Raw genomic sequence first — 15815 nt, 5'->3', positions numbered from 1 at the left:
CTCACCCTCCCGAAAGCCAGCTCCCTGCAGGAAGTTTTTTGCTTGATACACAATTTACAGCAAGTCACAGACATTCCACCAAGTCAATACACACCCTGGACCCAGAGGAAATAAAGGAGCTGACAGTGAGGCCTTGTGTTTGATGGTCTTTGCAGGGGCTGTGTGGTAGAAAATGATTTCATCCTCAAGGCATGGCTCTGAGAAGGAAGTCAGCCAGCAAGTTGAAACAAAGCAAACAGCCTTATCTTGTTCTTGATTCATGGGTTCCGCTTTCTTCAAAGCCCTTTAGAGGCAGGACACTGAATTGTCATTGTCAGAGTAACTGCTGCTGCAAAGTCCCTCCTGGGACCTTGCATCTGTGACTTATAAGACCTGGGGTCTCTGACATTTTTCCTTGACAAACCTTTGCTGCTCGCTGGTCAGACTCACTACCCAACATGGGCTTAAAATATACATATATGAAACACACACACGTATATACTAAGTGAAATCAGCCGGTCACAAAAATCACAAACACTGTATGATTCCACGTACAGTATAAGAGGGACCCAGAGTCGTCAAATTCAGAGACAGAAAGTAGAAGGGTGGTTCGCAGGGGCTGGGGGTGAGGGAGGGGAAGCCCTTGTTTAATGGGTAGAGTTTCAGTTTTGCAGGATGAAAAGGGTCTGGAGATCTTTTGCACAACAGTGTTAATGTACTTATTGAACTGTACACTTAAAGATGGTTAACATGGTAAGTTTTACGTTACATATATTTTAGCACCGTTTTTTTAAAAGGCTGCTGTAAGCAATTATTTAATAGAATGAGTAATGATCATGTGATAGAATGTCAAGCCAGCCTAGGTTTGAATCCCGTATCTGCCACTCACTAGTTTTGGGACAGCGTTCTAAGTTCTTTGTTTAGTGCCTTAAAACGACAGCAATCGTGTTATTACTTCTGTTCCTATGGGGCAGGAATTTGGGAAGAGCTTTGGCTGGGTAGTTCTGGCTCAGGGTCTCTTCCGAGCTTGCAGTTGGGTGGGTGGAGGGTTGGATCACTGGGGGCTGCTGAACACCTCTCCCTCTTCCTAAGAGTCTCCAGGCTTCTTCATGTGGTCTTTCCACGAGGCCGACTTGGGCTTCCTTACAGCATGGCGGCCTCAGGGAAATTGGATGCTTCTGTGGTGGCTCAGGGCTCCAGGCAGGCAGATGTCCCAGGGACTAAGGGAGAAAGAAACAGCATCACCTTTTCTGATTTAGCCCTGGAGGTCATGCACTGTCAGTTCCTCCGTACTCTCTCGGTCACAAGCAAATCACACACTTCCCCAAGTTCAAGGGGAGGGGTATCGGACTCCACCTCACCATGGGAAGTGGCAAAGTTCTAGAGCAGGTCTGGCAAATTACGACCCTTGGAACAAATCAGGCTCACCTCTCCAAGGCAGCCATGTCCGTGCATTTACATATTGTCTCTGGCTTTGCCACAATGTCAAAGTTGAGTTGTTTGGGACAGAGACCGCATGGTCTGCAAAACCAAAAATATTTACTATACAGCTCTTTATAGATTTTCCTGACCCCTGTTCTAGAAGACCATGTTGGATGGACAATATTGTTTTAGCCACCTTTGGAATATGCCGTTGGCTGCAGGCAGGTTACAAGCTGCTCTGAACTTTACCTGGGTCTCCAACTCTGTAAAAAGGAATGATGATCATATGTAAAAAGTACTCAGCAAAATTCCACACCTGTAACACGTAAAGTATACAATTTAGTTCTTCCCCTTCCAGGCTTAATCATGATTTGAGAGTCACAGAAAGTTGTTTACTGCCACTCTAGGTCTATTAGCATTCAGAAATTCCCAATTTTAGACCCTCCCTGGAATTAAGGCAGACTTTACAGAGACCCTCTTTTTTCTTTTTTAAAGAAACTCTTTATTTTATATTGGCGTATAGTTGATTAACAATGTTGTGTTAGTTTCAGGTGTACAGCAAAGTGATTCAGTTATATGTATATTACATGTATCTCTTCTTTTTTCAAATTCTTTTCCCATCTATATTGTTACATAATATTGAGCAGGGTTCCCTGTGCTATACAGTAGGTCCTTGTTGGTTATCCATTTTAAATATAGCAGCGTGTACACGTCAATCCCGAACTCCCTAACTATCCCTTCCCCCCACCCTTCCCCCACTGGTAACCATAAGTTCGTTAGAGACCCTCTTTTTAAACACGTATTTATTAATTACTCCGGAGGAAGGAAATGTTTGCAAGAATTCTTTTAAAAAGGCAATCCCCTGTCCCCTGCCCCCCAGCCATCCTCCAATGCATTATTTTATCAGACTAGCTACATTTTTACCTTTCAGAGAACAAATACCTAAGGGACTGAGGCAATCTCATAAATTTGGAACTGAGTGACCGGGTAACAGCATGGTGGTGGCAGGTCTCCGACGCCCTAGGGAGAGAAAGACACAAGAAATTTGACCTACTTCACAGTTTTGCTCAGGGCTACCTCAGCCTCAGACAAAGCAATGAAAAATGTTTTCTTGGCCTCCCCTTACCCATCGCCTCCCTCTCCTACTGCCCAGACTTGTTATCTCCGCCCCGACCTCCTCCACCCGCCAAGATTGCCCTTGGATTTTTTCCTCTCCTACCCTGGATGTTTCCAAGGCCAATCCTCCAGCAGCTCTCGGAGATTATCTGCTTGTGACCCTGCTGTCCTCCCTGCTCCAAATTCAAGCAGGGTCCTTCTGAAGCCTAGTTATTCAGTGCTTCTGAACTCGTTCTCTCTAGAAGAAAGCTTCTATCCAAGAAAATAGAGACCCCTAACAGGCACTGGAGTAACATTAGACCTGCAAGTCCCAATTCTCCTACTCATTTACTCAAAAACCACCAAAATTAACAACTGTTAATTTGTGCATCATTCAAACAAACTATATTCTGTCTCCTCTCCAAATTACGTTTGACTCCAATCACTTTTTTTTTTTTTTTTTGCGGTACGCGGGCCTCTCACTGCTGTGGCCTCTCCCGTTGCGGAGCACAGGCTCCGGACGCGCAGGCTCAGCGGCCATGGCTCACGGGCCCAGCCGCTCCGCGGCATGTGGGATCCTCCCGGACCGAGGCACGAACCCGTGTCCCCTGCATCGGCAGGCGGACTCTGAACCACTGCGCCACCAGGGAAGCCCCTCCAATCACTTTTAAAATCTACTTAGCTTCACCTTGAGCTGTGTTGGAAGAACAGTTCCTTTTTATTGCAGCTATATGTCGCCATGTTAGTTTTATATCAAATATTATATGAGTGTTTGGGGGGGCAGCTGGGAGGGGAAGTGTGTAACTAGATGATTAGAGAACACTCCCTCTGGCCCTATTAATTTTTACAGCATTTTCCCCTCCTATTTTGCTTAAATTTGCAACTTTATGCAAATTTTATGAAACATTTTGTGGTATCCCCAGAGCCCCAGCTCAGCCAAAGGCCAGCTCAATTTACTTTGCTCCAGGAAGCATTGTGGTTTGGAAAAATCACTCAGCTGGCTGCGAAAAAAGTAAAAATTGTTACTACTACAGCTGATGCGGATCCTACAGATGGCTGTAAAATGAATAAAAAGTAGTTAAGCGCATTGCCCTAGGTCACAGACCTACTCATTTATGGACCTGGAATTCCAAAGACTTTTGGCCCTTCCAAGTGTTCCGTTCATTCATAAATTCATACTCCCTCAGGGTACCAGGCACTGGGCCCTTTCAACCAATATTGCTCCCTTTACTCCGTTCTCCAGAGTGCTTTTGTTTATTTTATATCCAATATCACTTATAAAATAACGCGCTGCCAACCATTCTCTTAAGCTCAAAAAAAATTTTTTGACAACATACTTTCTAATCTATCCTTAGGTTAGCGATAGAAAAATGGACTAAAATGACAGACATTGAGATATGTTTAGTAGAAAAGCTTTGGTTGTTTTGCTTATTTTTATCTCAGGTAAACATCTGGGAAGTAACTAAAACTAGAAGTATGGTCTGAGATGGTCAATGTTTCTGAAGTACTTTTATGACTAAAACCGTGAACGTAAAGGTCACATGAAATCAGAATTTTGAGTGTGTCTGTAACAGGAGCACTGCTGGTGGATGTACTGAACAACAGAGTTTTAGCCTGAGATTCGGTTTGTTTTATCACCTACCCCTTACCTGGCACCAGACTAGATAACTGAGACACCTGGTTGCCATGGAGACGAGATGGCATCACCGGATCACATCTGTGTACAAGTATAGCTTCAGAGTTTCACAGGCCTTTTGCACAGGAACAGGGGTACGCCCGGCTTACTGGCTGCTAAGACAAAACAAAGGGATTTCCCTTATGAAATGGTTGATGTTGTTACCATGTACTATTTATTGAGCACTTACTATGTGTCAGGTAATATTCTGAGCATTTCTCAGATATTACTTCATTTCATCCTCCCACCAACCCTGCAAGCGTTACTATTCCTATTTCACAGAGTAAAAAACTGATGTTTAAACAGACCTCCCTAGGTCTGCCTCCAAAACGTATATTCTGAAACATCATGCATTATTGCCTCTCAGGCATGGAAAGCAAAGTTATTGCTGTTGGCTTGATAGGTTTTTAGTAATTTAAGTGCATCATTTTAGGGCTAGTATCCTACCTAGTCACTTTGGCGAACTAGGGAGATTTAGTTGACAGGCCTTAAGCAGTGCTTGGAGAGGGTCTGTGCTTTTAAATTCTCAAGTACTTGAACTGAAACAGAGTGAGCTGGTCCCATTCACATCCTGCCCTCCAGCCCCCTCTAGCCGGAAGTTATTAGTGTTGACCATGAGGGCAAAGGAGAACATACTTGAAAATGTTTTGGGTTTGTTTTTGTCTCTTCTGAACTGAGTGGTAATATAGAAGGCAGGAAGACAGTTTTAAACCACCGACAGGGATCCATCCCACAAGACCGCAGAAGTTCATGGCAATCTCTGCATTTTCCAAGATACAAGACAGCAGAGGCTGGGGCCAGTCATCTGTGTGATTTAAGGAGATGGGGGCTGCAGGGGGTGGGTTGGGGTACAATGGCACAAAGCTGATAAAGACGGACCAAGCAAGCCACAACTCCCAACCCGAGGGGAGGGCTTGCACTTAGGAAAGATGCAACATAGGCCATTTTATTTTCTCCCCGCATCTCCTCCTCTCAGTAGGTGGCTCCATGGCTGAGAGGGCAGAATGTGGGGCTGCTCGAAGCTGGGTGGTGAAGGAAGGCCGCTCTAAGGAGAGGATTTATGAGCTGAGGCCAGAGAGATGAGATGAAATTTTAACATTAAGCACTAGGGACAGGCATCTTAAAATGTGCTCTCAACACGGAACTTCTGCGTAGGGCTCTTCATGCTGTAGAAACCCCAACATGTGGAAAGGATAGGATCTCCCCACCTCCAGTAAAATCTCCTCGGGAGTTTTCAAGATGGTTTCTGTATTACTGGAATTTTGTTGTAACAAATAATGCAGGAAGGAAAGAAGAGAGCCTCCTTCCTGTGTTCGAGATATTAAGTGCCACACCACGTCCCCTTACATCATATTAACTACATCATCCGTCTCATGACACTAAGAGGTCACCGAGACTGTTACCCAAACTCAACAGATGAGGAAAAGGGATGAGAGCTGTGTCATCTGAGGTCCTGCAGCCAGTAAGTGGCAGGTCAGGATTTGACCAGGTCTGGTTGCCTTCAAGGCACTGCCTTTTCCAGACACCACTAGTGGAAGCTGGGCCACCACAGCTGAGCACCTCTTTGAAATACAGACAGTCTGCTTTGGTGAGACCTTGTATAATAGCATTTGCCATACAGAATCATTTAATCCAACAAATAAGTATAATAGGAAACAAAGATCTACCTGATCACTAATTTCCCTGTGCTTTCATACCAGAGCATCAGTGTAACAGGAACGAGCAAAGTGTGATGAATTCTATAGGAAACATATGTAGGAGGGGCTCACAGAACACAGATGAAGTGAATCTTGAAGCATGAACAGGAGTTTTCCAAGCCAGGAAGGACGCTTAGCATCTGTAAAGTCATTGCATAAGTGCCAGGCCAAACAGATCAATTAGCAAATCAATAAGTAAAATTAAAAAAAAATAAAATTAGAGTGGACTTCCCTGGTGGCGCAGTGGTTAAGAATCCGCCTGCCGATGCAGGGGACACGGGTTCGTGCCCCGGTCCGGGAAGATCCCACATGCCGCGGAGCGAGCGTCTGGGCCCGTGAGCCATGGCCGCTGAGCCTGCGCGTCCGGAGCCTGTGCTCCGCAACGGGAGAGGCCACAGAAGTGAGAGGCCCGCGTACCGCAAAAAAAAAAAAAAAAAAAAAGTCAGGGATTTTCATGAGAACTAAGAGGAGGCATTTAGAGGGACTTCCGGAAGCCTTCCTGGAAAAGGCGACACCTCAGCTGATACCTGAAGGAGAAAGAGGACAGAACGTTCCTATAGGGAAATTCCCTCTGCAAAGGCCAGGGAACTTGGTGGCTTGAACAGCTAAAAGGAAAAGTGGTCGGGAGGACGTGGAGTTCTGAAACCTGAAAGGATGAGGAGGAACTAAGTAATTAGAATCTCCAAAGCCCCAGACCCACGTCTTTATCCCGAGGGCAGAGCTGTCAGCCGGATCCGTTCATAATCTCCCCCTCCTGCTCTGAGCGTATAACAGTTTGGAGCCAGGGACAAGACAGAGCCCGTGAGACCAATTAGAAAAGTATTTCTCAAACTCCTGACAGACAAGATACATTCTACCTGTTAACCCAGAATGCACACAGATCTCGGGACACACACTGACACAAGCGTCCCGAAACCAAATTTACCCCTTTGTTTGATGCACTCTGACGTTTTCTAATCTATTCCTTTTTTTTTTTTAATGGTGAAACTGTATGACCCACCTCAACTGATTTCACGACCCGTTAATAAGTCACAACAGGTAGTTTGAGGAACGCTGAGGTAGGAAGTTGCTGTCATCTTCCAGAGAGGAAATAATAGGATCTAGGGAAGCAGAAAGGTGGATTGTAGGATGTGGAAGGATTCCAGAAGGATTTAAGAGATAGGAGGGAAGGACCCAAAGGAATTAGGGGTGATGCCCAGAGTTGTGGCTTTAACTCTGGGTAGAAAAAGGAGTTACCTGCTAAGATAGGGAAAGTGAACTTGAAGATCTACTAGGAGGGTAGACACTGAGTCTTTGAGAAATGCCCATTTTGTTTGGTCAACACAAAATGTACCTCTTAATTTGAAGATTATCTGAAGAAAAAGTGTCTAAAGGCTACATTATGTAATTCCAGAAAGTGGTCAGGTTTTACTAAAAGAGGGAGCAAAATGGTGATGTTGAAAAGGAGGAAACCATTCGTCATCGGGCAGGGGGTAGGCTCTGCAGCGAGCCTCAAAACCCTACTTAGAAAGGAGAGTCAAGCTATAAACCCCAAGGAAACAACCCAGATCGAATACTCACCTGGTGCTTTGCTGTGGCTGCCATCAGGGCTTTTGTAAGACAGAGAATAGGGTAAGTAGAGCCTTTGACTTTTCAGGTACCAAACTCGTTGGCAGGAGTTAACTTCTTTACAAAGTTGGCACCGCTTTTAGAATCCCCGATCACGAGTTCAGGAAGGGAGCGGGCGTTGCTTATGCACTTCTTGTAAAAATGAAAATCCATTAACTTTATTCTTCATGCATGTTCTCCAACAGCATCGGGTCAAAGGGACTTTTTTCCTTCCTCTTTTCAGAGCTTCCAGGTCCCAATCTGGCTCCTTCTAAATCTTTTATTTTACAAAACAATAGGGAGTGGTGGTAGCCTGTGGCTAGTTGAAGATTTTGAACAATAGGTGTTTCTGAGCCGGGTTTATGGAAATGGTCCTGTCTGTGTCCTGGGGGTAGATTGTAAATGAGATGTAGAGAGGAGCTCTATTGTGTGGATGGCATTCGGCCTGAAAGAGAGGAATTTCCTTACTGTGCTAGTATTTAAAGTAGATTTGTTGCTGCTTTTGCTAAAACTTTTTATCCAGCTTCTGGAGCTAACAGCACTGAATGAGTCACTGGGTAAGACTGAGACTTCCTGCCCTCCCTAGCAGGGCTCCGGCTCTGTCATTTACATTTAGAAAGGACAGACTAAGAAGATTGCTTGGATTTTCATCAGCTTGAGCCTCTTTTTCAGATCGTCCCGGGGACCTGAGCCGCCTGCAATCCATTACCCCCAGGAGAGCGTGGCCAAGCCGGGCTGTTTTTCTCACTCCCTGGAAAACTTCTGTTTTGCTCGCTTTCTTTTTAAAATCCAAGGAGAGAGACAAACACCATCTCCCGCCTTACGCCTTCCCTTTTTTGTAAATGACAGGCAATTTCAGTTTACTGTAATTACCTCGGACTGAGGTTGGACCAACTCCACTCTTAGAAGATAAGGCAACAGTTTTATTACCTCTCAGCCAGGTGCCTGGGGGTGACAAGGCTGGCTTTTATCTGGAGATGTGGTGAGGTTATCAGTAACTGAAAGGGGCTGAACCTTTGAGCGGTGGCCATTAACATGCTTCCCTTCCCTGTGATCAATTTCCTAACTCTTTATTGGTAATTAATGTTGATCCAAAGACCAGCGCTGGTCTCCTCCAGTGTTTCCCCATTCCGGCACCTCAGCACTTCAGCAATCCTACTGATAAATGGTGTACACACAATTACAACCACGGGCCAGTCCCCGTAACATGAGCTTGAAATTCCAAACAAGGCCCCAAACACAACCCACTGAACAGCTTAACGTCCTCTCATTTGGTAGGTTTGCAGTGGGTATAGCTGGGTTTTTCCAAGAATTGATTAATAAAACCTTTCACCTACGACACTAGAAATCCGAAAGAATCAAAATGATTTCGCTTTACTATCCATGGTTCCTTTCGAAAAGTAAAATGTAATCCACACCAGGAGGCAGTGCAGGGCCTGTTCTAGATTAAAAGAAAAAAAAAAATTTCTAGTGCTTGATCTATTTCTGCCTGCAGTTCATGGACATGTCTAGCCACACAACGGTTTATTCTTTAATTCAAGCTATTTTACATGGAGTCTGTCTGTTATCTCTTGGATTGGAAATGTGGGATGAAAACTTGTGATCTGAAAATGATTTTCCAACTGTGTCCTGGGTAGAGCTTTAATGAACGAGGAATGCCCTTAGGGATCAACTTTTAGGTGCTGTCATGGGCTGCATCAAATTAGCACAGCAGCCAGCCTGGACCTAGGGTGGAACCTCCTGTCAGTACAAAGTATGGTGGGCCAAGGAGAAGAATGTTACTTTTATCTCTTTGGCTGTGAAGTCAGATCATAGCTTTAGGGTACAGGATGAGAATGGGGGAGAGAATGATGGAAGGGATGGCTCAAAACACACACACACACACACACACACACACACACACACACACACAAGCACACAACCTGGCAGATATGAAGTGTTTACCTCCAAGCGTTTATCTTCAGAATACTAATTCTGTAATTTTTATAGACAGCATTCCACACTGTGGGAAGAGGCCAGTTAAAAGCCCCTACAAGTACCCCTGTTACCATTATAACAAAACCCAACAAAGGTGTTTCTGCCAATGGTGTGTGAAACACAGTGACAAACCAATGAATACCCAGAACTCACACGGTCGAGGAAAGAGAGACAATGTCAGAAGTATTATCCAATTTGAAATCGGATTCCTCTTTTCCTTAAAGATGTAGAAACCTTGCCCACCCACCAGGCCAAGCCCACCACCACCCAGTCACTACCCATCCCCCTTTCTCCTCCTGGGCCAGAGCTCTGTCCAGGACCAGAGATGCCCTGGAGGAGGAGGTCCCTGGTGGGGGGGGGGGGGGGGCTCTGATGCACCGAGGCACCTGAAGGAGTGGGTGGCCACCATCCTTCAGCGCTCTGAAAGCCATAGGCCAAAACCTGACCTTGCAACTACTTGCAGTGTGACTGTTTCACCTTTTCCTGCAGACAGGTTAGAGTACCCAGGCCCCCCAGGGTGTGTCATGCAAATCAGCTTTCTACAATCCAAATCGTTCTGAATTCCAAGCACATTTGACCAAGAGATTCAGAAAAAGGCTTCTGGACATTGCTCTCATTAGGGTTCAAAGGAGAATCTTAATGACAGAAATATAAGGCAGCTCTTTAAAAGAAGAGAACGGAGGCTTAGATGAGAAGAACCCAGGTTCCAATCGGACCCCACTCTGCAGAAGGTGGGCAACCCAAACTCTCTTGCCTCCAGTCACTTGTGGAGCTGGGATGATAGGTCCAGGCACCTGGCTCCAGGAAACACAGTGAATGAGGATGCTGTGGGCAGTAGCTAGAGTAAACTGGTAGATTTTAGTGCTGGCCTCACCAGTTTGCTGGGATTTTTAAAAACATTTTATTGGAGTAGAGTTGATTTACAATGTTGTGTTAGTTTCAGGTGTACGGCAAAGTGAATTAGTTATACATATACATATATTCATTCTTTTCAGATTCTTTTCCCTATAGGTTATCACAGAATATTGAGTAGAGTTCCCTGTGCTATACAGTAGGCCCTTGTTGGTTATCTATCTTATATATATAGTAGCGTGGGTACGTTCATCTCAAACTCCTGATTCATCCCTCCCCACCACGTTTCCTCTTTGGTAACCTTAAGTTTGTTTTCGATAACCGTAAGTCTGTTTCTGTTTTGTAAATAAGTTCATTTGTGTCACTTTTGAAAAATTAGATTCCACAGGGAATTCCCTGGTGGTCCAGAGGTTAAGACTCCGTGCTTTCACTGCTGTGGGCCCGGGTTCAATCCCTGGTCAGGGAACTAAGATCTCACCAGCCATGTGGCATGGCCAAAAAAAATAAGATTCCACATATAAGTGATATCACATGGTATTTGTCTTTCTCTGGCTTACTTCACTCAGTATGACAATCTCTAGGTCCATCCATGTTGCTGCAAATGGCATTATTTCGTTCTTTTTAATGGCTGAGTAGTATTCCATAGCATATACATACCACATCTTCTTTATCCATTCCTCTGTTGATGGACATTTAGGTTGCCTCATATCTTGGCTACTGTAAACAGTGTTGCAATGAACATTGGGGTGTCTGTGTCTTTTTGATTTTTTTATGGTTTTCTCTGGATATATGCCCAGGAGTGGGACTGCTGGGTGATATGGTAGTTCTATTTTTAGTTTCTTCAGGGAACTCCATACTGTTCTCCATAGCGGTTGTACTAATTTACATTCCCACCAACAGCGTAGGAGGGTTCCTTGATATTTTTATTTAATTCTGGCAAATGACCAAAACCCAACTGTACAGTGGAATTGTGAATGCAGTCTGAAGTGGCCCTTTACGAACCCACTGTAAAGGCTGATGGTGTTTGCTGTGTGGTGCAGACAGAAGAAGACTGGGGGGCCCCGGCCAAGTTCTTCTCTGGACCTGTGTCCTCATCTGTCAGTGACACAGTTGGATAATGAAGTGTCATTTTGAAGCACTGATCCTGTCATCTGAGAGTCAGTAAGGGGCTGGTGTCCTTTCTGGGCCCAGCGGGCTGGTAGACGGTATTCCACAGCTTAACTCAAAAAGTCTGTCCTGTTTTTCCTTTGAGGAGGGGGGTTTCAGGGAGGAAAGCGGAAAGGAGTTGGACGAATAATTAGCTGTCTCACTGCACAGATCAGGCCCCCCTACATGCCTTGCTCTCCAGACACAGGTAATTATTTCTCATCGCCCTCCAACTGACAGCAAGACATGCTGGATACATTTCCTTTCTTCTTTGCTTCCTCATATATCCTGTTTCCCCCAGTTTGTCTGATGCAAAAGCTTCTGCTCCAGGTGGAGCCAGCCCGCCAAGCCCTCTGTCCACAGAGCAGCAGCGTCAGGCTGCTTTGACACAAGGTCTGCCTTCTCTCCGAAGCCCAGGGTGTTGGCCAGAGAGCAGAGGCTCCTGATCGATCCAGCCAGAGGTTTCAGTGAGGACTCAGCCCGACGGACCATGATGAGACGTGACCTCACCGGGTTTGGACACAGCACCCTCGCTCTGCATGGCCAGCTCACCGTTTCAAGGGAGACCAGTGGGCAGTGTGTGCCCGAGACCCTGCTCCCACCTGGAGCCAGTCAGCCACTCCACCTGGCCTCAGAGCTCTGTACCCCCTGAGGTCCGCTGTGTGTCCCAGACACGGCCCCACGGCAAAGAGTCCTGCTGGGCTGTGTGATTGCATTCCAGGTTTCCCTTGCTTTCCAGGTCCATGGTACAGGTGTCATGAAATGAGACCAGGAATAAGAAGTCAAAGAATAATAAGGAGTGGAAGGAACTGAGGAGGAAAGGCAGCTGCTCTGGGAAAAGGGCAGTGAGCATCACAGCCCCACATGGATAAAGCCCAGCAGAGAGGGTGGAGGAAGTTAGGTGGATAATCCATAGGACTAACTGCTTCCAGCTGATACGAGGTGGGCCTTTCACATTCTAGCTCCATGTCAAAAGCTGGCCAATCACTGCTGCATTTGGCCAGCAATTGACCAAGGCCAAACAGAGGTGGGCATCAGTGATGGGAGATTATGTTGCAACATCCAAGGTCACAGAGACTGGCTTTGCTGAGTATTCATTTTCTTTCTACCCTGGTGACTTTGCTTTCCTAATTATTAGTCCCTTTTTCTGCTTCTCCAGGAAATCCCTTCTCGTCCCTGTTCCTTCCTTCACGTAACAAGTATTTACCACCATACGACTACGTGCCACGCATGGTCTAAGTACTGTGGTTGTCATGAATACAACGGACAACAATGCCTGACCTTGTGATTCTTACATCCTTAACTAATTCCTTTCTCTCAGTTTGGTCCGGAAAAAATAAAAAATTTCACCTAACAGGGAATAGAGGCAAGTATTGCTAAGAAGTGACATCTAACAAGAAATGAAAGCTAGCTGATGAGAAGCTTAAAAGCAAAATGTCCTTCCCCAATCCTGGCACCATCCCTACCCCAGGTATCCCAGGCCTGTTATCTTCCAACAAGACCCAGTCTGCCCGAACCTGAGGAGGTGGGACCAGCTGCCCAAACAGGAAACCTTATTTCATTCTGTAACCCTGACCTTGGGTCCTGAATCTTCCCCTCCTGTAAACAGTCCATTCAACCCAGGAAGACCTGCTGACTTGGCTGGGACAAATTCTGAAAAATTCACATAATGTTACAAACATTAAAAAAGAAAAAAAAAAATCCCTAGATCCTAGAGGAAGTGGTATATCTGATTCAATCGTTAGAAATTGCTTCATAAAGTCATGGAACAAATGGAAATTTAATCCTAACAGATGACACTGCCAGCGCAGTCACTTGTGTGCTTGGATGACTCAGTAGCATCTGTTGGAGAGGCTGGGAAAATGAGCCATGAAATCATGAAGGCATTCCCTGCTGGAAGCAACGGCCCCGCCTCGCAAATTAGTAAGCCAGGCATTCTCAACATCCTGCTGTGAACCTTTGTGCCTAGTTCTGTGAAGGTTATGACTCACCTGAGCTACCGGTCAAATGATTCTTACTCAGAGTCCTCAGTTTTTAATCTTTACTATTAAATGATCAAGGCAACAACCAGCCGAATGTCTGTCTACTTTCAAGATGTTCCTTTGAAATGATTGATTTTAGGCAACAACTGATTTTACATAGGGTAACCCTCAAATTCTCATATTAACTGGTTGCCAAGCTTCATTAAAGGGTCTCATTAGAGGCTTTAGACCTCCGTCCCTGGACCTGGGCCTTCTAAAATGACTTTCCTCCAAACAGCACTTAACTTCCTTTAATTTAGTTAATTAGTGGAACTTTTTGAAGAGAACGGTTACTTTGATCTAAACCCTTTTCTTAGTTTCTGGTTAACATTTCCAGAGAGGAACAAAGAGGGATGCCCTCACGCCTGGCAGAAGCTACCAGCAGCTCACAACTGCAGTCCTTCCTCCAAATCAGAGACCACGGAGGGCGGGAGAAGCCCTGAGAGGAGGAAGACTGGTTAAAACTACTGCCCTTGGCATTTTCGTGGGTGTTTGCCCCAGACAGAGATAAAAGAGCTAGGGTGGGGCTGCAAAGCACGCTCTCTGGGAAGCTGGGCCTGCAGTTTGGAAATCCTCAGTCATCCTTGAAAATCAACTAACTGGAAACAAGCGATGGGAATTAGAAATGCTTCTACCTGCAAGCTTCCTGCAAACAACCGACGAATTCAGATAAAAATGGAAAATGCAAGTCCCACCCACCAGGAATCCTCAGTTTCCTGTCTATTCATCCTCACTGCCATCCACCTAACCAAATGGCCACAGCAGTTTTTGCTTTTCAGCTTGCCAAGGAAACAAAAACTGTTGCCCTAGCGGATGCTTTGGGGAAAAAAAAAAGGTCAGCAACCTCAACCCAGAGATCCTACCCTGCAGCACGGGTAAAATTTTTGTTGAGGTGATAAATTAAAAAGCAAGACTTCTGACTCTTGACTTCCACTCTGCGTTTTTTGGGCAAACGCAGCCCAGACGTCCCGCGTCCCAGCGTGACTTACCTGGGAGCCTCGGACTGTACCTTGAAAGGTACATCGGTGATGTTCCGAGCTTGGTCACCAGGGGGCGTTCGAGAGCCGGGCTGCCGCAGCAATACTTTGTTTTCTCAGACTTGGAGTGGCGAAGGGGGAGGGCGGGGGGAGAGGGCGGGAGGAGGGGGTGGCGAGGGAGATGCAGCTGGCTTTCAAAAAATCCTTTTGTTCTCTGAAATCCTGCCGCTCGCCGTTATAGAAGGCAAAGGTTGCCACGTTACCTGTTGCCAGGGTCCTGAGAGTGCTTGGGGAAAATGTGGGCGACAAAGGTAGCGCACAAAGTCCTGGGCTCGGTGGCCTTCCAGCCCTTTGGCCGGGCTTGGCGCTGACATTTGGAGAGCAGCTGCCGCGATCGCCGAGCATTGTTTGGTTGTAGTTCTAACAGAGGAGTGGCTGCGTCTTACATCATTTCCAGGCATGAAGTGCCTGGGGCTTTTTTTTTTTTTTTTAATGACTAATTTTCGGGTCCCTCCCTCCCTGGAGTTTGGGACAGAACATGCACTGTGCAGGACAGCCTTACCTCAGGAAGCCCAAGTTTTGTAGCAACTTGTTAAAATAACTCGGGTGCCTCAAAGGAAAAAAAAAAAAAGCTATGCTCCTGAAACAAACCTTTCCATTCTTCCTTCTGAGAACAATGTTGTGTTTGATTAGCCATGGAGGCTGCTCCCTGAAAGATCTGCTCTCCCCACCAGGGCCGGGCTACTATCGGCTGAATAGATCTCTGAGCCAGACAAGCCTGGGCTCCGGGCATTTGTCTGGCATTAGGAAGCGTCTGGAATACTAGTAACTACCAACTGGCGAGCCTTATGACTACAAGAGTTCTTACACCACCCCTCCCTCTCTGTCCACATCCCTCTCCGCTCCCCTCCACCCGTACACAAGCCTGCTTTTCTCTACTTCGAGGGAGGAAAGGTTAGCTCGTTTCTGTGGTTTCCGTGGCGGATGGCTCTGGTGGTAATCAGTCCCATAGCCACGTACCTGGAGCCAAAACTAACCAGGACAGAGGCCAGCAGAAGCCCTGCCCCCACCCTCCCCAGGAGCCCTGCGCCCAGTCCCCGCAGCCCTCTGATCACCGACGCCTCACCATGGGGCCAGCAGGCTGCGGACCGCTGACCACCACACTTTGGGTGGCCTGTAAATGTTAAGCTGTAAATATTTTGAAAAAAGGGAGCGATTTTTCCATGTGTATTTTGTTTCGTGGAGTTTCTCTCCTTTTGCAAATTTTTTCAAGTTGCAGCTGGGCACCCCTTGTTGACCACTCCAAATGCATTCATCCTCCAGACCTTTGCGCTCCTAGCTCAGTCCTCTGGGTCAAAGGACTCCCAGAGGACTGAGCTAGGAGCAG

At 46.2% G+C, this 15815-nt stretch overlaps 1 protein-coding gene and 1 long non-coding RNA gene across 6 annotated transcripts in view; one reads left to right on the top strand and one right to left on the bottom strand.

Moving 5' to 3' along the window:
* DLGAP1 (DLG associated protein 1) overlaps positions 1-15815 on the top strand; it is a 325501-nt gene that overhangs the window by 239732 nt on the left and 69954 nt on the right. The window lies entirely within an intron of this gene.
* LOC116738955 lies at positions 501-14972 on the bottom strand. Of its 3 annotated transcripts, XR_004345411.1 has the most exons (5): positions 14441-14972; positions 7429-7900; positions 4146-4284; positions 1598-2421; positions 501-1199 (listed from the first exon to the last, which is right to left on the bottom strand). It is a non-coding gene; the product is annotated as an uncharacterized LOC116738955 (long non-coding RNA). The 3 variants fall into 3 exon arrangements; XR_004345410.1 differs by having other exon boundaries at positions 501-2421; XR_004345412.1 differs by lacking the exon at positions 7429-7900 and having other exon boundaries at positions 501-2421; positions 4146-4287.

This window comes from Phocoena sinus, chromosome 14 (assembly GCF_008692025.1).
Source record: "Phocoena sinus isolate mPhoSin1 chromosome 14, mPhoSin1.pri, whole genome shotgun sequence".
NCBI classification, from domain to species: domain Eukaryota; kingdom Metazoa; phylum Chordata; class Mammalia; order Artiodactyla; family Phocoenidae; genus Phocoena; species Phocoena sinus.
The sequence above is the reverse complement of the archived record's forward strand: the minus strand, read 5'-3'. Positions and strand labels throughout refer to the sequence as shown.